Raw genomic sequence first — 27,744 nt, 5'->3', positions numbered from 1 at the left:
TATATGATAACACATCTGTAATGTTTTATAAGTGCAGCAGTCCTCATTCAGAATGTTGCTTTTTAAGTCTTAAATTACAGTACCTGGAGAGGTATGCATAATTATAGTGTATGTTAGCAAATGATAGGATGCATTTCCCCTCAGGCTCTCAGCATTAATCAGCAGCAGTGTGAATGCAATAAAATCATAATTGCTTCTTCAAAACTTATAATCTAACTTATAGAACTTTAAGTCAGTTGTATAGCAATATAATGTCTACTGTCATGTAGCATATCAGCCTCCTTCATTTGCTTAAAATTAGGGCAGACTTTGCTTGTTGTAGAAATTATTGTCATTTTCATTTGCAGCTTTGAGGCTAAATCCTCTGATTTAAATCAGTGTAATCCCATTGAATTTCAATGAAGCTATATTTGTTTACACTAGCTGAGGATCTGGCCTTTTAACTTTTTTCACTATGTCTAATGATTCAGCAGCATTACATTTAATTAAAAATAGGTGAAAGCATCTAGGATGATTCTTGCTTTTTTATGTGCTAGCTTTATAGTCATGTTTACAAGCATCGACAGACGATTAACCTGTTCTCCAGTCTCTTTAACCAGCTGCTGTATCTGGAAAAAGGACCATATCATGGAAGGGAATTAGTATAAGTGGGAATTCTGCTAATTACCAGATACAGATTAATCTGCTAATTACCAGATTATCAGATCTTTGATACCAGAAGAGAAGATAGTTTGTATTTTGTAGGCTGAAGATCCTATAGTATACAATAAACTGCCAATGTCTTATTCTTTTATCTGGAATTATGAGATAGCTATTAGGGTATAATCATGCCCCCGTTGAAGTCGGAGGGAGCTTTTTGCCTTTAATGGGTGTAGAATCAGCTCTAAAAGTAGATTTGTTGAAGCAGATCTTATCCCACTCAACCAGTGGCCGATGATATCACATAGTATTGTACAGACAGTGGTGGGTGCAGGACTGATCCACTTGAAGATATTAATGTTAAGAAACCCAGGACCAAGGCTCCTAAGATCCAATGATTGGTGACTCCCTGAGTTCTGCAACATAAGCACAGACGTATTGCTCTAAAGAAGCAACGAGCTCAGAAGAACAAGGAGGAAGCAGCAGAATAAGCTAAGCTTTTGGGCAAGAGAATGAAGGAGGCCATGGAAAAACGCCAGGAGCAGATAGCCAAGAGAAGACAACTGTCCTCATTGAGGGCTTCTACATCTAAATCTGAGTCAAGCCAGAAGTGAAAGATGTAAATGATTAAGACAATAAATCTTTTATGGTGGGAAAAAAACTATCAAGGTTGATTCATAGAATCAATTCTTCAGTCAAAGATCAAAACAAACCTTTAATTACTTTTTTTTAAAACTGATGTAATCTATAGGTGCCTTGCAAAAAAAAAAATCTGCTTCATTGTAATTCATGTTATGTCTCTGTATATAATCAGGGCCACATCCTTTGAAGGTTGGCCAACACTTTTCAGCCTTACTGAAACAGTCATATAAAGGCATGTCCACAGGGTCTATTGCAAGATGTCTGTGTTCCCAAAAGACTCAAGAGGTTAAAGGATGTGATAATTAAGAAGGTTCTTTCAGTTTTCCACATTTTTTCCCCTCAGAAAGGGTCTGTAAATTAGGGTCTGAACCTACATGATGAAGGCTCAGTTCTGCAGGCTATGCACTTTGACTCCAACACTTAAGTATGTTAAGAAAACGAATTATTATGTTGACTTCAATAAGACTACTCATGTGCTTAAAGTTAAGCATGTGCTTAAATGCTTTGCTGTATAAGGGCCAGAGCACACAGCACCTTGAAAGATCAAACCCTAATTAAGCACATACAACTCCTATTAATGACAATAGGGTCCATGGTTTCAAAACATCTCTTCTATTATTACTGTTTGTTTTATTTGCATAGAGGCTTTGCAGACATTTAAAGACATGGAAGCTTATCCTCAACTTGATGTACATTGTCATAACTCCATCCAGGTCAATAGGTCTCTGACAATTTACACCAGGTGAGGTCTACCCTAATATTTCTGACCCAAAGGGCTTACAGTCTTTTTGTGCATGTACAATTGAGCGCACACATTTACAGAGTATCTGTTGGGTAAGCACAAATACAACCACAAAATCCATTTGTATGCACAAATTATTATAAATCTATTGATTTATTTGTATTATCAGATCACCTAGCAGCTTTTGTCATGGACCAGGACCCTATCAGACTCTGCACAAAGAGTTTACAAGCTTGGGCATAAGATATGTAAATGGCATTTGATACATACATTGCATCACATACCTGAGAAAATGTCAATACACAGATAACTGTAGTGCCCAAACACCGTGTAGGTCCAACTTTGTCCATTTGAAAATGTGACTCTGTCAATTTTGTTTGTATAGAGACTGTGTAACTGGACCCTTCAGCTGAAGAATTAAATAGCAGACCTGACAAGCGTAGAATCTACTGCCGAACATTATAAAACTTCAACTGATTAAGAGAGACCCCAAACCAAAATATTTTGATAAATGTTTTGCAAAGATCAAAATATTTGTTGTAAAGAAGAAAATCCGAAAATGTCCTTTACACATTTCTATTGTGCTGCCATATTTGCTGTTGCGTTCAGTTTTCTAAGAATACAAACGTCGTGTTTCTAGAGGAGTGAGGATTTTCATCATTTATCCCAAGAAATTAAAAAATAAAATAGAAAACCAAGTGAACATCCCACCAATCTGGGTGTTTTGGCCTAATTTTTCAAGGATTTAATATTGGGGATCTGAATTTTGTTTGACTCTTTGACTTGCAGATCCAGAAATAGAGAACTATGTTAAATTAAACTATGTTAAAGTAACCAGAGCTAAGTTTCCCCAAGTATCAAACAGCCCTCCCCCCCGCCACTCACACACACACAATTGTGCATTTAAATTCCATGTGTACTTTGGGGAATGTATAGTATGCTTTTAAGAAAAAAAACATGCTGACATCATTTGGTAGACTGTAAAAATTTGTGTTAATTTATTTTAAAGTGCACCCCAAATCACAGCAAGCTGGTGTGTAGCAGAGCATACTGCCAATTCCAAAATCATGCTTATCTTTTCAATTTTCCTTTCATAAACAGTTGGCAAATATGACATCAATTTAAATGATAATGACCACATTTAATTTTCATTTTAAATTTATTCTTTTACTATATATTGGTATCCTGGTTGATGCCAAGTCAGTCAGCCACAAGTCTGTTTTTCATTTATGCATTGAACTCCTTTAGGTTAGACATGCTCAGTAGTCCTGGTTTAATACATAACCCTAATTATAACTTAGAATTAAGATACTGCTGACTGCAGCATTTTAAGGAGGAGAATCAAAGAATGTATCTATTGGAAAAAAACAAAGCTCCACCCCGACTGTTTTATCTTTATAAAAAATTTTACATTAGACTTTTCTTTAGATTGAGTGTGTATTTTGGCTATAAACAGCAGTTTAGACATAGTCAGCCTGTCAGTTTATATAGGTCTACTCTGAACTTAAGGGCTTTTTTATTTTACTTTCAATTGGGCCTCTCTTCTCATTAAAAATGCTAGAAGCTTTTAAGAGATCATAGTAACATAGACCAGTAATATAGGGCAACATGGTAGCCTTATTTTATTGAGCCTATCTTTGTGCACTGAAAATTGAATCACTGCTAGAGATGGTTGAAAATGTGTTGTCATGCTTTTTTTAATAATTGATTTTTAAAAAATTGACATTTGCACAGATAATTTCTATAAATTTTTGACAAAAATATTTCAGTTTTGTATGCTGAAAACTCAAACATTTTTACAAAAAAAAGTGTCAATTAAAATATTTCATTTTGGTCCTTTTTTCACAGAAAACTGAATCCACTGACAGACAAGTTCTAGTGACTGTTGTCTTTCTGGGCTCTTTATGCTAGAGGGAATTGTTCATACACTGAACATTCAAAGACGTACAGAGAGGAAACCTAGTGTTTTAACATAAAGAACTTTACTCTGAATTTGACAAATGTATTTTTATTATGTGTGTGGGGTGTGGGATTAATTCTAAAGCACTAAATTCTAAACTATAAACTACATTCCCAAGGTCAATATTAAATGTGTGCAGAAAGGTTCTACCTGTGTAATAAGTGAATAAGAAGGCTACTGATCTGACTGGGAGTTTCTTTGAATTCAAATGAGAGTTTAGGAGGAAGTTCCAAAAGTTGGACACTCCTTCTAGAAACAAGGAAGTTGCCAAATGTATCTTTTTCATACAGGAACGCTGGGTGTGATTTTTATGTGGTGCAAACTTGCAGCCTAGGGAGATGGGAGATTAAAGTGGCTTGAAGCCATCTTCGTGTTCTCCTAATTCTGAGCTGCTTTGGAAGCCAAACTGCCCATTTAGTAGAATTTACATGAATTTACAATTTACAAGCCAATCTGGCTAAGTGCAGCAGTGCCCTGTAGAATCATCCATTGTGGCCCCACACCCAGCCTGCTCCCTAACATGCCCCTTACACTAGAAATTGTGGCGTTGGCCTGGTCAGTTTCTACACCAGAGAAATTCTTCTCCCACTGTATCTGGAGTTTTTATGGTTTCTTTGTGCTGCCACAGCAGTAGGGATAATCCTTCTTGCTGGCCTCACAGAGATTGTGGAAGCTTTGGGCCTGGTTTTGTTCTCACTTACATTGAGTTTAAACTGGTGAACTCCGTCAAACTTCCATGGAATTACTCATGATTTATGCCAGTAATTCTTAGAGGAGATGAGGCCCTTTGCCACTGAGACATGTGACATGCTTGGATTCTTACAATCGGATGAATCTTGCTTGCCTTCCATTGGGGGGTGTTACGTGAGCAGGATTTATTCTTTGTGTGGGATTGCAAAAGTTTCATCACTTTGGAACAGAAAATGAAAGCACATGGGCTTCTTGATTATATATCTCTTCTCTCATCATTTACAGCTACATAAAATGGGTGTGAAACGCTATTACTCTACCAGTAATACTTTACCACCACTTCACACTGGTGTTAATGATTGCACAAAGTGAAGGACAATGGAGAATCAGGACCCATGGGTCTGTAAGGGCTTATTTGCATGCAATAGTAGCAACAATTTAACTAAAAAATTGGTTTAGTTCAACCAGTATATACTACCAACTGGATACACTTAAACTGGTTCAAAACTGGTTTATATCAAATTAGCTTAGAACTGAAAGTTACCATAATAGCAACATAAACCAATAATTAATCCTTTATAATTGAACTAATTTGATATAAAAGGGTCACAAACTGATTTATTTGTTTCCACACAGGAGTTTGCACTAGTTTAGCCAAATCTATTTAAAAACTAATTTTAGTTAAACCAGTATGACTTTTGTATGTGGACCAGCTCTCAACTGCACAACTTGTGAGAGCTGGGAACTTGAATGGACAAGGGATAATATTAATCTGGTATAGTTCTTTCCATTTATGGTAATAGTAATGGAAAACAAATAGATGGTTTGAAGCAAGAACGGTGTGCTAGACACTAATTTCACAGAAGCGTTTATAGCCAAGTATGCACAAAAGATTCAAATAAATATGCCCAAAAGTCAGTCTCGAGCCTAGGGTCTGTGTGAGCTGTGGTTGGCACAAGGGATGAAGGTGGGGAACAAAATATCTGTAGGTTTCCTTTATGCTCACCTTATACTGATGCTGACCAGGGTCCATTTTCACCCTCTGTGCAAGTTAAAGCAGCCTCGGGGCTTCTTTAAATTTTACTGGATGATATTAGCCCTCCTTAGGCAGTGATGCTTGCTAGCAATGGCTGGAATGCTGCCTTTCCTCCTGGCCACGCCTCCAACCTCCACCCCGACCAAAACATGGTGACCGTGAGGTGTTTGGTAGAGAGTTGGCATAATGAGTACATCAAGGACAAGGATCTGTCTCTATTGGTGCTCAATTTATGTATGGACATAAATCTTCCATGGAATTGGTCCTTCAGATATCCAGTAGAATGGGATCCTGTGTGCATAAAGGGATAGGAGCTTAAAGCAGGGAGAAAGAGAGGCATGAAACTATGGAAATAAAGTAAATAAGGCTGTAGAAAAGGATGAGCAAATTGTCAGCAAACTGGAGAATGATTTCAGGATTAGAATGATCTTGGTGCTCTGCAATTAAAACTGATTTCGATTATTTTCCAGAGCAAATAGAACTCATTCTAATTTCCTGGGTCCTAAGTTATCCTTGGAAGGGTCTGCAGGTGTGGGTCATTCAAATGTTCCATTGTATGAATGGTTCAAGATCAAACCATTAACCTTTATTGACAGCAACTGAGAATTGTCAATGCAATTGTCACTGCAACACTGAACCAATCCCAAGAAGTTAGGCAGGTAGGCCACATGAAATTCAGTGTTGTTTAACCAATCAACTTACAACTCAGATACAGAGGTGAACCATATGAATGTTTTTTCCCGAAAAGAATATGGTACACACTTCAGGGATCTGCCCTCTATCTCTTTCTCATACAGTAAAAATTGTGAACTTTCACAAATGTATCTAGATCTCTGGCAGGGATTTACCTTTCTGAAAATAATAAAGAAAATCTATTTCCCTATTTCCTTTGTGTTCCCTGCTCCCAAATTTTAGAACACTGTTTGGATTTGAAAGACAGCATTGTTTTCCCAGCAATGTAAAGCATAGCTGAGTAGCTCCATAAACCAAATTTGAGTATATTTTTATACTCTTTGAAATGCTGACTAGGAGGCACGTGGCAGTAGGCAGCCACCAAAGCATCCTGCTGTATTTAAAAGCAATATTTGTATGAATAGTAATTGTGTTAAACTGTAATATGTAGAAAAATAGAAATAGTCTGACAAATAGTGCAAACATGGTGTGCATACAAAGAGGTGATTACAGTACATGTAGTAATGAATATACTGCGTCTATGAGAAACACGCTTTTTGATGGTATGTATAATAAGCTGGAAAGAGTATGGAGATCAGAATGAGAGAGAACGTAAAGAAACCAAATGAAAAGACAGAGCATATAAAAAAGAGCGGAGAAGAAAGGCCCAAAAGGACTTGATTCAAAGTAAATTGAAATCAATGGGCATCTTTTAATTGGCTTGAGAGGGCTCTGGATCAGGCCAAAAAATGAGCTAGCAGTAAAATAAAGATAATTAAAGGGGTTAGCATTAGGTCTGCTGTGCCAGACTCAAACAGTATTGTTGTATAACCAGATGTATGGCTGAGGTTCCATCCATAAAGAGACGATTGTCTGTTTAAAAAAAACCCAAACCTCTTACCTTAATGTAACTCTTTACCAGCCCACAATTCTGAGATGGCCAGCAGATCTGATTATAGAGATACAATTTCTGGAGCTCAGTTTGGTGATTTGGTTTGGTTTGGTTTGCTTTAAATTTCACTAACTCTGGTGAGGAATTAACCCTCATTGGTTAATGATGGGAATGACCTTCACCTTCCTTGTTTCCAATATGAGTGACAGGCTGCAAAGTATAGCTCTAAAGTCCACTCTGGCATAACCTCTCACATTTCTGCTTGCATTCTGGGCAATAGCTCCCACCCATTGGACTCTGTAGTACTGAGTGCAAATGGTTCCTTAGAGTTACTATGGCAGTCAAAAACAGCAAAGTTATATTTAATTTCTGGCACTGCCCTTTGCTGAACTGTGGATATAGCTGTAGCAAACCTCCAGGTCTAGATGAGCCTGGCTAAGGCATAAGATGACAACATTTCACATTTGGAACTGATGTAATCCATGCCATTTACGATCTGCCCTCATGGCAGGCAGAGAAAAAACTGACTACAGTCCAAGTGAGTTCAGCTCTATTCTGGGGACTAAGGGAGAACATAGGTGTATTTCTAAAGAATGCATCTTCTTGTGGGATGATGCACACCACTCTGATACACTCCACCATAAAGTCCCGTTGCACATAAAGCAAGTCATTGCCTTCCCATATAGACCTCCCAAGATATCACCCTCAACCTGTTCTTTGGTAATGCAGAGACTTTTAAGATAAATAAGTTAAACTGAAGAGGAGATATATTTGGGCCGGACAAATCCTTATACCAGTAAATGTGGCTGGAAGATAGCCTTAGATAGACCCATTACAGGAGTAGCCACAGGAGTTGCTCAGTATAGAAGAGCAGCAGTGCAGTCTTCTACTTTTATATTGGAGGTGAGGCTCAGACAGTTGAAAGGTCCTCCCATGCTATGCTTTATCTTGATCTCAGCAGTAAAGAACAAGGTGGCTGCGTTTTGCTCCATTGAATGCAAATTATACATGGCCCCTGGGTCCTTCTGAAGTTGCTCAATGTGGCCCTTCTACATTGTTTGGACACTGCTGAGCTTTGAGTCACCACACAGGGGCATTACTTTGACCTCAAGTCCAGTGGAGAGAGAGAGAATAAAGAATCCCCCAAGATCCAATTTTTAGTCTGATTTTCAGGAGCGCCAAGCACTCATGTTTCCCGTTGACTCACTGGGAGTTCCTGGTAGTAAGTACCTTTGAAAATCAAGCCAAGCTTTGATTGAGGTACCTCAATATGGATGTTGGTGCCTAACTTCAGGCACCCTCGTTTGACAATTTTGTACTCCATGGTGTGGGCATGTCTGTGAGAAACAATCTGTACTGGAAATGAAGCAGTGATATACAGAATGGTTCAATCGATCTGAAATCCTAAGCTAACAAGTGAGCTGTAGCAATCTGGCATGCCACAGCTTGCTCGTTACAAGTTGCTGTTACTGGAGAGAGATTTTTTTTCTTGGACCAAACTATAGCATATAAAACTGACTCCTTTCTGTGTCAATAAGTGACACTAACATGGACTGTAAATTGTACTGCAGAACACTCTAGACATCATGAATCATCAGCTATAATGCAATGGGAATGGACAAGCAAGGCAGGTACTGCAAGAAACATCCATTTCTCGTGTAGTTCCCAAAGTTTCTGGAAGACACTACTGTGTGAATTTGCCCTTCTGAAATCCATAAAACCAGTGAGCAGGAGCTTAAGCACTTAATTTGAAAGATCTCCATTTAAATCATTTCTGACTTATGCCAGGGCTAGCCTGTCCTCCAGTTAATTACTCTCCAGGCACAGGGAAAGCTAGTGAAAACAATCACTTCATAACAATTTTCTTTTTGTAAACTGTGAAGTACTTAGATGTGCATCATTTATTCATAATAGAGCCATATAGATGCATCCCAACTTTCCTGGACACTAAAATCAGCTAGGATACATTTTTGCTTATTTGTTATATATATTTCTAGAGGGCACATTGCCACAAGCACTCCCTTGAGGTGCTGAGCTCACAGGTCTCACTGAGCTCCATTGCACCCTCTGCAGGTCAAGTCCATAATACTGGCCACCAGGATGGTTGGCCACACTGAGCTAAATTAAAGTTTCCTGATTAGATGGGGTTATTTTACTCAGTGTTTTACGTGATAAAAGATGGGCTAAGCTGCTAGCTGTGGTGCAAAGATCAGTCTCTCTTGCAGGCTGTTTTGGATTTTTGGGGTGGGGGCGGGAAGGACTGTCTGCATCTGAGCTCCTGATGATTTCTTTGTTAATAGGACTCTGATTTTATATTGCAACAGGTGACCAGACATAACTTTGAAAGATTTCCTAAAACAGCGTAGAAATGGAAGTTTCCTTTGTTGGATATTTCTTTGTTTTAGAGACTTGAAAAACAGGTGCAAACAGTGGATCAGATTTCTGTGCGATTCCCTCCAAACAAGCATTTCTGCTTTAGAAAGTAGGCAATGAAGTAGTGTGCATACCTTGTTTGCATCAATCAGTACAAACTCAAAAGGTCTAGGTGAAGGACTGTGAAGGACCATTGTACTTTAGTGGGAGTGAGTTCAGAATCAGGACAACTATTTCATTTATATGGTTAGCTCCCAATCCTGCCTCTGCTGAAGTCAATAGCAAAACTCTCATTGATCTCAATGGGGAAAAAAAAACCTTCAGATGAAGACTGTTTTTTCTGGACAATTCCTGGAAAAATGTGGATATTTTTTTTAAATAAACAGATGCAATAATTCTATGAATAGCTACCCTTCTCCTACTCTGTGACCCAGCATTAAAGCTATCAGAAACTACTGAGAGTTTTAATAGAGCTCCAGTGCCAAGACCATGGGTACCCTGGTATCAGCTGCTAAGGAAGGGGTGAGCAATGCTTAGCTGAAACCAATAATGAAAGGCCTGCTAGTGAGCTCTGTACTGCTTACGTATCAGAATCTGTAGCACAAAGCTGCAATGAAATTTAGCAATAAAGGTTGCAGCCCATCTTGCAGCCAGTTGTCGGGCAGCAGCTGGATACCCTGTCAAGTGCATGAAGGGAACATACCTTGCTGAGATTAAAAGGTGTCCTTTCCAGCTCTCCTAATGTAGGTGGTGGTCTACTAATTTCCACAATAAGTCATTGCCTACTGCTCAGTTCAAGAGATTTAATAATTTTTTTCCTCTTACCACAGCTGCTGCTGTGATCCAAGTAGCCCTCGACCCAGCTACAATGAATTGGTATTGCCAGAAGCAGTGATTCCTAGCAATTGGTGGTAGAGTAGTCTGCCAGTTTTGTATAGTTCAAGGAAAGGATAGTGATCAATGGCAAAAGGGGGCTGTTAAAGCAGAAAGAGGAGAACAGGGGTATGGAAGAAAGTAGCATGGTAGGGAAGAGGATGAAGATGGGAAAGGAAGTCAGAGCAGAGCAAGGAGAGGAGTGCTAATTTTAGATACCTTATTGTCGCCTCCCATGAAGGTCAGTCTAACAGTACATCCTCAAATCGGTGGATACTGACTATGACAATCTGTCCAGGATATAACCATTTGTCCCGCTGACTCATATTTGGTAATGAAGACCAATCTCTTACCAGTGTTCTGGTGTACTGATCTCTAATTCTAATAATGCTGAAAAATTTGCCATATTTGAGTAGGGTGACCAGATAGAAAGTGTGAAAAATCAGGATAGGGGATTGGGGAGTAATAGACACTATATAAAAAAAGCCCCAAATATCGGGACTATCCCTATAAATTGGGACATCTGGTCACCCTATGTTTGAGAGACTAAACTTGGCCACAGTGGATAGCATTAAAATGCAAATCAAGGGCAAGTTTGCCTTCCATGCCTGTAGCTACTTATCAAGTGGCTTTGTACAAACCACTTTGCCAGGCTTGGCTTGGGGGAGTAGGGGGAGCACATTCAGCATGAATAAAACATGACAGTGATGTGCTAACAAACTGTGATTTATTGTGACCATGATAACACTCCGAACCTCAGTGTGTGAGGACAAGATCACAATGCATGGAGACTATGAAGTCAGCATAACATGTCCATGGTCAACTCTGACTTCTGTCATTCCTGCTAATGCTCTGCAATATGCTATGACTGTGATGTGTGTGCAGTGAGACCAAAGTGACATATGACCATCGTGTGACAGCAGGGCCAGAAATAATGTGGTGTTTGCTATTTGTAGCCAGATGGACACAGATGCAGAATATGTTGGGCAGATTATACGAACTTGATAGTAATCATTTATACAAATGATTCAATAATTTTTAATGGCAGAGAGTTTGAGTTTGAAGATATGATATTGATTTCTCCCCCCTTAGTTATTCTCTATAAACATTTAATTGCCACAGATGTTGGTTGGAAGATTTACCTTATTTAGGGAGCTTTCCAATATTTGACATTGTTAGCCATTACACAAGCTTAATGGGATATACATTGTTAATTATAAACTGGAAAAATATATGGAATAATGTTCAGTATAAGGATCAAGCATGTCTTCCAGTTTAGTGTAAATAATTTTATAGGGAACAGTTTTTCTCTCCTTCTTGGCTTGATTATTCAAGTGTTCTTTAACCATTACAGCAGAATCCTTTTCAGAAGAAAAGCATTTTTCTTTCACCATAGTTGCTATGAGAACATGAATCATCTCTTTAGCACAATAGCAACAACTGTAGTGCTTAAGTGCATCCAGTGATTTTTTACTGTTTGTTCTTTGCTCTCAACAAGATAAGCTGTTGTTCTTTCTTTCTTCTTGAACAAGCATAACATGATTGCTGAAGTAGTAAGAATAATTGGACCAAATAGTGAGGCAGTTAATGTAAACAGACAGAATTCATCTGTTTCAAATACAGTAAATGCTCCTCCAAAAATATGGAAATCTTGTCTACTTCGTCTTGTGCCCCAGAGCAAATTTTGTTGAGTTTGTTGTCACATAATTATTTTTGGACTGTGTTAAATTGCTAATGACTAATGGGCTGCTCATGTATCTAAAGTCTTGTATCTGAGGCTGTGATGGGGTATGTATAGACTTTGGCTATCGGTTGGCATCGAGAGAGTTAATATGTTCTCCTTGAATAGACTATCAACCACAGGTCTCTGTCCTCACTGAAATTGTTGCCAGGGAACCCAGCTATAAGGGGGATAGGGCTGGGTTCAGCTGGAATAAATTTTTCCATAAAGCAGAGTATAAAATGGGTAATCTCTTGTATGTCTCTCACTTTGGTGGCTGAGCTGAGACCGAGACCCCTTTTGCGGGGATGTGTCTGGCTGTGAGAAGACTTTTATTTGAACCCTGAACTCATGAGCTCTTTTTCCTTCACTGTGGCTTAAGTAACCTGGTGTGGGGACTCTTACAAATGAGTTTAAATTCCTTTACAAACAAACTGTTAAAAGTCTCTTTTCCCTTTGAGGCTCTGAGCTCTGTCTCCTCCGTCACTTGCATTTGCTTTTTCAGTCTACTCTGTGGTCATGCACCGTGCTCTTAATATCAGACCCCAGAGCATTACTCCTAATACCTAAGCGCTTGCCTCAGTACAATACTTTCTCTTGGGAGCACGGTTGGGGAAATATCAAAGCATGCAGAGCTGTCATCTCCAGTTACCCAAAGATTCTGGATGTCCGTGCCCTCAGATGATCAATGTTACACTGTGGTGCAGAGAACCACTTCATTCCCAAACATGAAAAAATATCATTCCATCTGTAGAAGTCCTAGTCAGACTCCATAAAGCATGTGGACACATCCATCTGTTGCAAATTCTAGCAAGTACTGCCACAAACAATTGAGCTTCTCAGGTTCAGTTCACCATTGCAGTAGCTTGGCAAAGATAATTCCAGAGATGCTCAAATGTTCCATCAGTGGAGGTAACATTCATGTTCAATATAATACAGCAAGATATATCAGAAACAGGAAAAAGCTAGACAGAGATCTGCATAAACCTTTCTGTTTTCATTCTGGGGACCAACACAGAAATTTTGTAATTTAAATCAGAAATTAAAATGAATATTCTGACCTATGACCTAGTTCAGAAACACCCCGTCCCTCCCTCCCAACATACACAGAGGTCTTCAACTTTTGGTGGCACTTTTAGCCACAATCATTTCCTCCTGATTGATAGAGACAAAGATAGATCTACATGTGCTTCAAATGATATATGTCCTAGATGGAACCACTGAGGATTTTGGACGGCATTTTCAAAAGCACTTAAATGATGGAAGAGGATGAGTCCCAGGAACTTTCAATTAGTGACCATGGCCCACATAGACTGACTTTTGATCTGAGGATGGCAATAAGTGCCAAACAAATATGTCTGACCAGCTAGAGTCTAGGTGAGTTTGTTCCCCAACAACCCCCTCAGATTTTAATTAAAGATGGATACACCTCTGCATGCCACATCTGATATGTCTACACTACAAAGAAAAACCCGCAACACCAACCATCAGAGCCCAGGTGAATTGACTCAGATTTTCAGGTCTCGAGCTGTAGGGCTAAAAATAGCAGTGTAGATGTTAATGCTTAGGCTGGAGCCTAGGTTCCAAGATCCTACCTCCTCACGGGGTTTCAGAATCTCGGCTCCAGCCTTAGCCCGAATGTCTACACTGCTATTTTTAGCCCTCCAGCTAAATCAATTGACTGGGCTCTGAGCCTCAGTGCTATGGGCTTTTCTTCACAGTGCAGACATACCCATGCTATAAATGGAAAGGAAGAGGAAGTTTGACTATTTTATTAGCAAGGGTCATAGGTACTTTGATACAATTTATGAATTTGTAAATTTGTAAATCCTTTGCATTGATGTTATCTGATACTTTTAACTTTTAATAAAAATTAAAGCAATGGGCCATATTCTCAGCTGGTGTAAATCAACATAGCTCCATTAAAGCTACACTGATTTGTACCAGCTGAGGGATCTGACCTTACTGCTTAATCAAATATATTGATTGATCTTCTTCATCTGCTTTCCTCTAAGGACAGAAAGTAGAAAGTTTTTGTATACAAATAAGAGTATAACTCTATATCATTACAATTTTACGTCTTACCCTCGGGGGAATCAGATCTGAGTACTTAGCATGGATCTTCCTTAAGTTTGATGAACTGCTTCACTATTGTATTTAATTGTTTCCACCTAATATTATGCTAAACTAAACCAAGATTAAATCCAATTAAGCAAAAGATCAACTATACAATGACTTTGGTTAAGAGCACCTCATCAATTTGTGTTAAGTAGTTAATGTAAGGAAATCCACCAACCATTATTTAAACATAAAATACTGCTATAATGCGGCCAACCAGTGCAAGTTTCAGTTAATTCTTTCTATACCGGACCTGCAAGCAACTCGACCTTGGCTGTGCTATTGTATAATTTTGATGTTCTTCAGTAAGAAATGTTTAAACCTCAACTTGACCTCAGCAACCAGGATACAACAAAGATTTAATACTGAAAGAAAGTTGCACCACTAATAAAAAAAACCACTAAAAGAAGCACATTAAGACGTACGTTCAGTGATGCTTTTGTTGTTAAAATGACTAACAAATCTCTTGGGGGCTAACCAGATTTTGATCACTTGATTAGAATTTGTGGAGCTTGACTTGCAGTAACTGTAAAGTCATCATGAAATTTCATAGTTAATCTAGTGAAATCTGACACGGAAATGAATGTGCATATCACTGTATGTGTCAAAGTAATATAGAATACACATTGTTCTTTGGTTTAATTTAAATTAAGTCTTGTGCACTGAGTAAATAGCAGCAATTGATGGGATTTATTTGGTCTAATTGAAATCAAAATCAAAATTCTTATTGACTTCAATGGAAGCAGGATTGAACTTTTTGGCCCTCTTCTTGCAACCAAAGCTCCATGGCTAAATTATTCCTATGCAGGTGTAGAGTTTTCTGTTAGCACCTCTTATATGAGGACTGTCCTAAAGGTTCACATTTCTAATAACCCTACTTGTGACAGATAGACAATCAGTGATTGATTACTACAACAAACCTGATTTTTAAGTCAATTGCTAAATCCCACAACGCCTCTTTGTTATTTTAATATATGGTCTTTTCCATTATTTATAGTACATAAATAATTTTTTACAATTAGTTGTTGACAATTTTTCCTTCAGGCTGCTACCTTAACAAAGTGGATGTTAACTGTTCAGTTAACTGTTTGCTTAAATTATGGGCATGTTATGATTTTCCATGACACATTCAACATATCTGCTTCATTAGCAAATTGAAAGACTGTTACAAGAAGTTCTGGAATCTTTTTTTGGATTATTTTTGTGAAATGTTACATGATGTCTAGAAATAACATTATAATTTAAAATAAACTTTTATTACATTTCCCTTTATCTCCATCCAATGCCCTTTTTCATAACATTCTAATAACTGGAAAACGGTTATTTCTTGTTACTGCCAACATTAGTGCTCTTTATGGCCCGACTCAAAACCCATTGACATTTATGGGAGTCTTTCCATGGACTTCAATGGGCTTTAGATCAGTCTTTGAAAGTTTTAAGGGTCCAATCCATTTCTCAATGAAGTTAATGGCAAAACTCCCATTGACCTCAGACACAGCAGTAAGTTTTTAGGAAGCCAAAAGTGATTGCAGTCAAGCTTGTGCTTGTTGTTGATACTATGACAAATGTACAGCAGCATAAGTGATGATATCAGGTCCCTCTCTCATTTTACTTCCATCAGTCAAAAAGGTTTTAAGAAGAATCACAAAATCCTTGCTGCTGAGTGTTAATAGCAGGAATGAGATTGCATCAAAATCCAGGGTCTACAGATGCCAATTCCTTGGGCCAATTCCGAACTAACTCCACTGACTCCACTCCTGCTTTCCATACCAGCCACCCCAAAGTGCTCTTCAGATCTCAACACTCAGAAATTGTGGACCTCATGTTTGTATTCATTATTCTTAAGTACTTAAGACAAAATAGCGCCCCGAACCCCCGCTATGAAGAGGGCTCCATTGTGCTAGGTGTAGCTCAAACATATACAAAGTCATAGTCTGAAAAGCTTACATATCACTGAAAAAGGTTTGAACTGCAAATTCAGATCAAGGTGTTTGGTTTGGGCCCAAATCTTGCTTGTTCCTGCCTGGTGTTCAATGTTTTTAGTCTTATACACAAAAGCATATAATTAAAATGCTACTACTTAGACCCTGATTATGCAAGTTCCTCTGTGGACAGGTAGACTCCTAGCCCATACATAGCCCCATGGCACAGTGATCTAGCTGTGTGGGGAAATTGCAGGATCAAGGCCCCCAATCCTTCAAATGTATATGAGTCAACCCACTGAGTTTAATGGAATTACTCACATGCATAAAATTAAGCATGTACAGGATTGGGGCCTTACATTTGTTATGTGATACCACACTATTGTCTGTGTTGGCGGAATGTGGCTTTCCTTAAAGGCTGTTAAATATTTGAGTTTCTAAAGTTATTTTCACTGTTGATCAATAACTTAGAATATAGCAATCAATAGCTGAAGTTACAGCTGAGGAATATCTTCAGTACAATTAGTTCTTTGGTTTTATTTTTAACTCACAACTTTAAAAAAGAACTGTTTGGGAAAGATAATCTTAAAAACCAAATAATGGACAACTGCTTTCCTCACCACTTGTTCACTTCATCAAGACATAAAATATGTTTCTGGCCAGCTGAATATAATAATGAGGCAGCTGCACCATTTACATTGGTTGTTTATATCTATTTGGACCCAGACCTGTTGCAGTGACCTCTGGATGAACCCTCTTCCATCTCAGACCCTGCAATTTGAAGGCTGCTCCAAACACTGGTTAAAGACCAAGTTTCAGCAGTTCATTTACTCTGTATGAAATGCAGTGGATTTAAATCATCACCTTTTTGGTGAGACATGCCAGTTTAAGGTTTAGAGATTTTTGTGGCTTTGTGTTAAATAATGTCGGGGGCCAGGTTTCAGCATTTGGCTTTGAATCCTGTCAAGCTATTGTATAGACTTGCCAAGTAAATCAGTACAATTTACATTATCATAAACTGTTGCATATAGGTTGTTTCCACCCTCCCTTCCCCACCTGCAATGAACTAGGTAAATGAACTACCCAGTTTGTTTAGACTCCAAGTAGGCAAAGCCACTCCAATTATTTGAATTGCATGTACTGGCCAGTAGCAAACTATATAATAAGTTATGAAAGTTACCTACATTGCTTTGATTTACAGCTTAATTCAGTTTTTATTTTTATTTAATTATTACTTACTTCAGTTCCTGAAACCTGAAAGGGAATTGCATAGACCATTCCAAACCTCAATCTAAAGCATTTCTGATGTATCCGTGTCTTACTAACCTTTCATCTGTGATGGATTAATGGAATTTCATGTGGCAATACCTTTGCTCCATGAAATGATTTGCAATGAATTGTTTTTAAATCTAATACATGGTTTCTTTTCCTTTTAAAACGGTGAGTTTTTGATCCTTCTGAAAAATGCAGTCTAAGGACTCACTACGTTTCCCACTGACAATGGTAATCTTGAATGGGATTGAATTAGACCCCTATTAATACTGTCAAGAGCCAGATGCAGATTGTCGCCCTGGGAGTTTTGCCTGAACAAGTGTAACCCGCACACCTCCTGGGTGTGGTGTTCTGTCCCATCTAGTAGCACCGAGACCACTGAGAGAGAGAGGAGTTTGCTCTACAGCCTTAGCTAACAGCCAGTTGGCTTTTATCTCGTGCCGTAGAGGCTCATGCACTAAGCTCCAGAGGCCCCAAGTTCGATCCCACCCACCAATGACTGGGGTCTATTGGTGTTACACAAGGAGTGTAGGTGGTCACAAAGTACATGACGTTACTATGTGAGCATTGCCATTACCTGTGTCGCTTTGATATGTGGTATAAAAAGAAAAGGGCACCCTTATTCCGAAATAAGGTCTGTACAGGGAGTTGTACCGGTAATACTAAAGCTATATAATTATGCCTGTATTCTTTCTGGTAAATTTCCCCATATAGACAAGTCCTTACATGTACACATAACTTTAAGCACTTTACTGGTCCTATTGTAGTCAAATTGGAGCTGAAGTTAAAGTTAAACACATGCGTCAGTTATTGCAGGATCCAGGCCTAAGGTACTGCTTAGCTTGACTAAGGAGGCTAGAATTGGCCCAAATGTGATATGGATAGATGTGCTAAATTTACCCCTTAGTATTAACCAAACCCTTTTTATTTATCGTATGACCTAAACTAATCTTCAATCCTGATTCCCAAGGCAGAAAAGATTTAGACCCAGGGTAATGCTGGTAGTATATGATTTTTGAAAGGTTATAACATTACTTTAAAGTATTATAATGTAATTGAAATCAGATTTTCAATAATTCAGCGTCATTTGTCTGTGCTGTCTTCCAGACCATCTTTGTATCTCAGTATAAGAATAGGAAAACCAGCATCAGGATATAGATTATTGAATAAACAGTGATAATGTTTTTCTATTGCTAAGGTTTTGCCTTCTACTACTGGGATGTAGAAAATACAAAAGACACGAGGCAACATGAAACCTGCTTTCTTCATGGAGTCTGATACTTTTCTCTCGTTTAAGTTAAATAGGAATGTAAAAAGACATGCTGGGCCTTTAATAACAGTTCCAAGGCTGAGCACTCCATGTTAGACTGAGCAATGCTTCAGTACTTTTGAACAATGCATTGGTCCACTCTCTTTCCACCACCTTGTTCAGCGATTTTAATCATAAAGTAAACAAAACACTTAAATTCAAAATGTGGCCGGGTAGCTACTTCTGGGTTAGAGAAGCGAAAAAGGCAGATTGGTTTCTTGGTAAAGACATTTGTATTCAGAAGAGGCAATAAGAAAATGTGGTCCACCCATGGGCTCTCTGAGCTAAGCCTCCAGTTATAAAGGTTTCTTTCTTAGAGGGTCTTTGGCAGTCCAAGAGGAGTTATTTCTTAGATGCCTCCTTTTGGGTGGTGTCCCCAGAGATAAAGTAGGGGCTTATGAGTGAAGAGGCTGGCTAAGAGATTGTAAGAGGCATGGATTAGACTTCTGGGCTGGGAATGAGTGAGGCTGTTTGTAGCTCCTTTAAGATAGGTGAGGTTTGTGTTTAATGCATTTCCATCCTGTTGCAGAGGGTCTGGATTACATGATGTACCTGAGGGAATGGACGTTCAGTATGGGACAATGTTTCTGGAAGATTTAAACGTTGTATTCTATTCTTATAAATTATTCATTATTATTATTATGATTATTTATTATTGCAGTAATGCCATGAACCTCGGACAAGGATTAAGGCCTTAATGTACTAGGCACTGTAAAAATAAGTAACAAAGAAAACCATCCCAGACCCAGAGAGCCTACAATCTAGGTGGCAGATACAAGAAGTGGGATTGGGACTGGGGTTGGAAATATGAAGTAACGATAATGCTAACAGAGATTAATATGAAAATAAGAGTCTCCTTCTGCACTTTGGTTATCTTGAACAAGTTTACAAAATTGAAAGCACTTAATTAACTATGATCCAAAACTCCTCCTCAATTGATTGCAGTAGCTTCCAGATTCAGCCTTGCCTGCATCTCAAGAAACCAAACTACCAAGCTATTTTAAAATAACAGCATAGCATTTGCAAGACCCCAAATTTGCCCAGATACATCACATTGTATACATTGTGTGAGGCCAAATTCTGCCCTTAAAGATACCAGTGTAAATATGGAGTAACAAATGTAGGATATACTTGGGGAGGAAAGCCCCTGAAAATTAGGTCCATAGTTCTGCTGTAACAAGTTTTGCCATGTTACAGTGGCTGCTACAGAAAAAGTCATTGTTTAGCAATGGTCATCACACCATAGTTTCTGAGATACCACAGTTATTGTAGGAAAAATAATAACTAATTGACAACTTGTCACAGGAGTTATAGTATAGGAAATGAATGTGATATTTCTGAGTAGAGACTTTTTAATTATCTCCATTGTGTTTTAAGGGGCAGGACTCATCCTCACACTGTTCACTAGCTCTAGATGTGCCTTCTAACAGACAATGGCATAACAAGATCCAATAGCTAGAAGTTGAAGGTAGACAAATGCAGACTGGAAATAAAGTGCAAGTGTTTAACAGTGCAGACTTCCCAAATGGAAGAAACCAGGACAGGGGATCCCACAGAACATCATTTGTTATCTTTATCTTTAATTAAAATATCTCTTTACTTTATTTCTAGACCTTACCTCAAGCATTTTGTGGGGGCCTGGCTATTCAATCACAATTCTGCTCAAAAATGTGAAATTATCCAGAGTAATTTCACATCTTCCTATATCTTTTATCAAATACATATTTTCCACTTAACATTAATTTCTGTTACTTTTTCTCTCTATCGTTTTACATTTTTGCGTTTATCTAATTCCAGCCCGTGCTGGAAGTGGAAGTACCCAAATATCATGAGAAGAAGGAAGTTTATAACCATTATAGTCTCAAACCTTGAAAAATAATCCAATATGACCAATAAATAAGCATGCAATAAACATCTACATGTTACCCTGGAACAGGAAGGCAAGTGTGTTTTGAAAATGCCTATACAAGTCAAAAACAAAGTGTGGTTTCTTTTCCTGCTGTATGCTGAATTTCAAAACCTCATGATTGTTAGCTCTTTATAATTTTGTTTTCCTTTGAGAAGCTTGAAATTTTAAACTGCTTGATCTTCCACCTTTGTTCTAAGATTTTGGCAGTCTGAAAGACCGTCATGGAATTAGAATTAGACCAGTGTGGCTAAATTTTGCGCACATGCTCCCCCCCATCTTTACACGAAGACTTAAAGAGTCTAATTCTGATCTCACACTGAATTCCCACTAGTATATCCTAGTATAATGCATTGATTTCAAATGAGTTATTCCTGATTTACACCAATATGAGACCATCATCAATCCCATGATCTGGATTTGTGGAATATTTAAGGCCAGATTCTCATCTCGATGTAGCTCAGATGAGAATCCTGGCCCATTATCTTTTTATTCCGTGAGGAAGTTTTCAGCAAAGTTCTCAACTCCAAAAAGAACATACAAGATGTTAAGATTCCAAATTATACACACAAAATATGGTTCCTATGCCAAGCTAATTGAATTTGGTTATTTATTATATAGCATAAACTGTATTTATTACATAGGACATGTTCTCCATTTCCCATATGTTTTTAAATGCACTGTATCCAGTATAAATTGGAAAGATAAATCTGAAAAGTAAAACCACAAAGAGTCAGGTTTGCCAACCTGAGTCTTTTGAGACAAACATAGACTAAATCACTCTTGAGACTGGCTGAACTCCTACTGCTCACATATGACTGTCCACTATTCCTCCCCCAAATTTTCTGTCTTCCTTCCATAGTTATTATTTTCTTGTCTCGTCTCCTGGACTTTTGAAATGTTCCCACCTCAGTCCATTGCCTGTGATTTTCCATTTCTTCTTCTTTTTCATTGTCAGCTTGTCACCTTGGGTTTGTCATTTGCCAGCTGGAATAAGTTTCTGTGTTCTAGTGTTTGGACAAGGTGCGTCATCTTAAATGGTCAGGGGCATATACATCCAGGCATGTGGATTTGTGCATGTGACATAGTATTGGTTGAAACTAATGTTTAGGCAGCTTTAAGAAACTACCGTGGTACTTTTCAGTTTGTACAAAACTGCTCACCATCTTGAATATGTTTGTGATTCCTGGCAACCACCATGATGTGTGCAGCCTGAGTTAGCCTGTGTTAGCTATGAGCCCAAACTCTTATTCTTAACATTTCTTTAAATGCTGTATTTCTGCTCTTTTGCCATGTTTATTAAAACAATTATTTTTAATTACTGGGTGAGGAAGATATTTTTTGCTCTCCAGTTATAAGCCCGGTACACGACCACATGAAATTATACCATTTAGAATCTCAGACCTCTGTGGTTTATCTGATTAGCCACCCATGTTTTCCAGTGACTGATAACAGAATTCAAAATTCTCAGTACATTATTTTCTTTTATGAACATTCTCAATTGTATTTGACCCCAGATTTGGAATAGACCTTCCATATTGGTTTAGCACATATTTTCCTATAAAGACATACAAGAACTCACTGAGATTATATTGTTGTGGATCATGCATTAACTGTCTTACTAATTGTGCCTGATTTAATAAATAAATAAATATCTTCCTGCCCTGCTTAACTGTAGAATTTCAGAAACACTAAAGAGAGACTGGCAAGATGCAAATCATACGCAAGGGCTAACTTCTGCCAGTGGATAGGCATGTTCAATTGCCAGTTCTATGAGCATAATTGCACACATCATGTATAACAATCCTTTACACACTTTATTTTAGTCTTGCAAAGCCACATTAGCCTGACAATTTCCCAGTAAGTATATAAAGAAAGGGATGGTTCTTTTTTTAAATAAAATTGTTTTGGTCAGAAGCCTGAGACCTGTGTTAGTTAAAAATACAATCTTTCGATGTTTGGGACAAATCCAAATGAAACTAAATTCAAATGATCTCTGATTAATGCAACTGAAAATTATATACTCTTCTGACCCCAAGAACCATCTAACTGTAATAACTACTTCTGGTAAGCTTGATTGATAATGTCTGTTGAGTCACGGTGAACTTCTGAGTGTTCTTTAAACCGAAGAGCTATATAACCACCAAAGTGTTTTTGCTTGGAATTTATGGTTATTCTGATGTTTCATCCTGTAACATTTACATGAAACTGTTGTTCAGTACAACTTCAACGCATTGCTGACGTGGTACAATTGTGTGTCATTAATTTTGGATGGTGAAATGCATGTTTAATTTGTTTTTGTTTACATCCAAGTTGCACTGCAACATTTCACTGATGATGGTGATTGTTATTGACTTACAGCAAGTCTTGTGGTTTTGGGCAGTGGGATCCTGACATCCTCCCATATGATGATGCCCTTTCAGTTACTTCTTGAGCAATCCTTCTGCAACAAGCCAGGATGGCCACATTTTGATCATATGACCCAGGCAGTAAATGGGGTATGATTTACCTGTGCCAGGGTTGACTTGCATCTTGAATAGACTTTCTAATGAAGTTGGTCATGGAGTTTCAAATATCAGTAAGATTGGATCTTATGTTGTACAGAACATTGACGTTGAGTTTAAAGGAAACTTTTAAAAATATATTCAGTGACATGCTGGTTTACATAAAAATTAGGTTTCATCTGGCCAAAAAAATAAAATGTACTGCTGTTTAAACAGAAACAAGAATATGTATGCCACATTGGGTTAATTTAGAACAATATTACAATCAGATGTCCTGGAAGTGAGAAAGAGAGCAGATGGGGCTAGGATGACTGATTTGCAATAAAATAAAAATAAACACATATTTGTTGTTGAGTTTATTTGTTCTTATGAGCCATCAGGAATGGCTAAGCCTAATATCCAAAGCCCATTTTGCTCAGCTTCTTCTGAGAGTAGGGTTTCATTTATTCAAATGCCAAAAAAAACCAAAAATAAAAACTTCTCAGCTTGTGGTACCTAAGTAGCTGCATTAATTTAACTCACTGCTAATAAAAACAATACTCCTCTAGTTTTTGAAGCAGTTGAAGGGAATAACATAATACCAATTTATGATTAAGTTCTACTGCACATCATACTCTTCAAACCTATAGAAAAAGTTAATCTTTTTCTGCTACATCTTTTGGCATTACGATGAGTTCTGTAAAAGCTGCTGTCACCAACTGGAAAACTTTGATAAATAGTCTAGTAGTCACAATGATTAAACACTTTTATATGCAGGATTTGTCTTTCAGAACAGGCTCTAAATTTCTTTTTTCCCCAAGAGGGAGTCACCTGCACCCCAGATAGTATCCTAAGGCCCTCCACCACTTTTTCTCTGTTAAATCCTCCATCTCACAAAGCTCTTCTCAGTGTAACTGAGCTCTGTCCAAGGAGGACTGGACAGAATCTCTACATTGCTACTGTCAAATTGGCCAGATCAGCTATGAGGATGCGAACAATAGAACTGTACTGGTAAAATAATGTAAAGAGTCATTGCTAGGAAAACCATTTGTTTTGGACAACTCTGTTTGTATAGTATAAGCTCAATTTTCAAATGCCTGTGTTTGAAAGTATGCATTTAGATGCTCAGTTAGCTATATGGATACATAAATGACTTTTTTTATGTACCTAGATGCCAATTTAACTATTCAAACACAGAATCGAATGGTCTATTAAGGCATTCATGTTTGCAAATCACATATTACCTGTTCACTTATTGTAGAAACCTGCATGGAACTTGGAGGGAGGAAGAGCGATTGTAGAATGGAAAAATTTCGAGGAGGCCCAAGGAATTCAGTCTGTGTGCACATAGTTGGAATGCTGATTCCAGTAGCAGCAATTCTGTAAATAGTTAATACAGAGCCAGTTTAGTTTCAGAAACATGGCGTCCTGTCATGTTGTTATCCAGAATTTAGTACAAGAAACACTTACTATTTCAGTCTTTACATTGAAGGATATATTTAATTTTTCTGGAATCAGTTTCTACTTTAAAACATGACGATTTTACTGAATACAAATTCCATTTCAGCAAATTGCTTTTTTCCCTTTATCTCCTTGTGTCACAACTTAATGAAAAGAGTTAAGTCATCAGTACACTCGGCTGGACTTCAGTAGTCTTTGTACAAAGTTATGGAAAAGTAATCAATTAACATTTTTATTTCTTCTGGTCTCTTGGTTATAGTGTGAATTGCAATGGAGCTAAGAGCAGAGATTCATCTTTAGTGCTGCTTCCTTTCCCAATAGACCTTATGAGCCAATCCGTGTTGTTTACTCTTGGGGCCATATGCAGCTAATCTTTATGGAAATAAAGGATGAAAATATTCATATCTTGCCACAGTTAGCTAACATGTTTTTCCCCACCTAAGTAGGGCAGGTATCTGATATACAGTAAATCACTTGTTTGAAGGCTTTTATTATTTTCCCTTTTCTTTTCTGTTTGGTTTGAACAAAGAAAAATAAATCCATAAGAAGAATGCATTAACCTTATATAGGTGCATTGAATGTCTGCTGATCCTTTCTAGATAGTATAATTCTCATCTGATTTACTTCAAAACACTGTGATCTCAGCTGTGGAATAGTAACAACAGCAAACTACAAATACTTAGAGAGAATTATTCAGTTAAAAAGCTGTCTCTTTTCAATAAAGCAAAAGGGATAGGATGGGAGTGAAATATATAATGCTGTCTTCATACACACCGCACACCATGTTGTGTGCATGAGAACCACTGGCAATTTTCAGGTTTGTCTTCTAAAAAGTGAAGTGCTCAAATCTGACTTCATAAAACAGGGTCCTTCTCCCTATAGCAATGCTGGCAGCAGTACTGAAGACAGGGCTGAGCACATGGCAAAAGGTGATCATCATTGGTAAAGAGCAGCAGTTACTTCCAGAGATGCTGAGGTACTGATTTCCTACCTTCTAAATTGATAGCACGCTAAAGGTGCAATTTTCAAAAGCTCTGGGCATTAGCTATCTTGTGCTCCTTTTGAAGTCAATATACATTAACCAAACGCTAGTTATTGAGTTCAATATAGGGTAACTGGGTGAAATGTAATTGCCTGTGAATTACAGAAGTTCACACTGGATGATCTAATGGTCATCTTCTAGTCTTAAACTCTATCAATCTATTACTTCAATCATAGGTGCTGGAATTAGGGGTGCTGCAGCACCCCCTGGCTTGAAGTGGTTTCCATCATAAACACGGTTTACACTTCGGTTCAATGGCTTTCAGCACCCCCACTATACAAATTGTTCCAGCACCCCTGATTTCAATAAAAGCAGCATTAGGCCGACCCTGAGTGCTTTTGAAAATTCCACCCTTAATATTCTTCCCTGAAATGAGTGAACCGTTCAGTTAAAAAAAAGAGAAAAAAGACCACTGTCAGTATGTTGTAGTGGGGATATTTGTGTGTTCTCTACTGTGTAAGAGATGAGTGGTGTTGGAAGAAGTGGATATACTGTTTAAATAATGGCTTCCTTTTCTCAGCTAAAGAAAGCTTTCAATGTCCTCAAGTTCAGTTTGAAGAAATTTCATTTTTTGCTGAAGAGATTAATCAAAATTGACTCTAGCTCATTTCTCAACCTATATTCTTCCTGTGCCAATTGTGACCAAATTTAGTACCATATAGGTGTAGTGATGGGTCATAATGTGGACTCCCGTTCTTAACTGAAGTACTGTAGACTTGCTAATTTGATAGTTCTTTGCCCTATTCTAATGCAATGGGACCAATAACTTCTGTTTAGGTTTGTCAATAAGAAGGTGACTGGAACAACTTCACCACATATTGTTCACCTGGAACACAGCATGTGTAACAAGATGTGTAGTCCATCCTTTCTAGCTTGGTTGAATCACTTATCAACAAACTTTTCAGGGTACAAACAGAACCACTCTCAAATGCAAGGGACTGTCCAAGCAACTAAAAACTAGAGAAAGGAATACAATTAAAGTTTAACTAAGTAATGAAAGGAATGGACAGAATTTTTCCTGCAAAAAAATGGAGGAACCAATCTTGCTTCATTACTTTTATCAGATGGATGACTATGCAGTGCATTCTAATCTATAAGAAGGTTAGGAAATAGGTAAATGGTTTTAAGACCTCTTTTGGTTAATGAATTAAAATGCAAAAGAAAAAGGATGCATGTAGACATGCCCACTTCATCATTTATCATTACAAGCATTCTTACAAACCATGCCAAATTGAAACTTCAGGATATTCACTAATATCAATACGCAAATGAAATTAGCATACTGATAAATAATTAGTCCTACTCCAAAGGAAAGAGTATATCCATCTGAAGCCCTGAAGTTCAGTGCAAAGTTTTTTTCCAGTACCTGGGGATTATATCAGGGCGGAGCCAGTATCTGATAAAATAAGCCATGCAAGTCATATAATGAGAAAAGATAGTCGTAAGTTAATTTTTGAGACTCCTGTTCTTAGGGTGTGGCTGCAAACTTCTGACTGACAAATGGGAATTCTGGAGTTGCTCAGGAATTCTGGAGTTGCTCAGTGATGCTGATAATCAGGCCTCTCATAGGCTGAAAATATTATTTTCCAGCAAAATAATAAAAATATATTATTCTAAAGTGAAAAGAACTGGAAATTAAACATTGAATTGTACAAGCTACTTAGATGTTCATGGGTGGTAGCATACAGGGCTAACTTTACAAAGGTGTGTGCTAAAGTAACTCTCAAACTTTAATGTGTGTGCACAACCCAGGTTTCTCATTAATGTAATTTTGCTCATGCATGTTTGAAAATCTGACCCAAACAGAATGTTTTTGCAGCAGGGAAATGCTATTTATAATACTTTTGTTATTTATTATTATAGTTTCCAGATTCTGCTAGGGACAAATACACATGGGTAAAGGCATCCAATCTAACTTCAAATGGGAAATAATGAAGGGGTAATGATAGAGTAGGGAAGAGGAAGTGGCGGGGAAGGACAGGGGATAGAGTG

The 27,744-nt window shown here is 37.9% G+C and overlaps 1 long non-coding RNA gene across 1 annotated transcript; it reads left to right on the top strand.

Moving 5' to 3' along the window:
- Positions 1–128: 128 nt before the first annotated feature.
- Positions 129–27,744, top strand: LOC122456338. The gene is made up of 4 exons (XR_006275206.1): positions 129–1,204; positions 24,536–24,546; positions 26,415–26,419; positions 27,734–27,744. It is a non-coding gene; the product is annotated as an uncharacterized LOC122456338 (long non-coding RNA).

This window comes from Dermochelys coriacea, chromosome 12, assembly GCF_009764565.3.
Source record: "Dermochelys coriacea isolate rDerCor1 chromosome 12, rDerCor1.pri.v4, whole genome shotgun sequence".
In the NCBI taxonomy this organism is placed as follows: domain Eukaryota; kingdom Metazoa; phylum Chordata; order Testudines; family Dermochelyidae; genus Dermochelys; species Dermochelys coriacea.
Note: the sequence above shows the minus strand (reverse complement) of the source record. Positions and strands in the feature narration are given on the sequence as shown.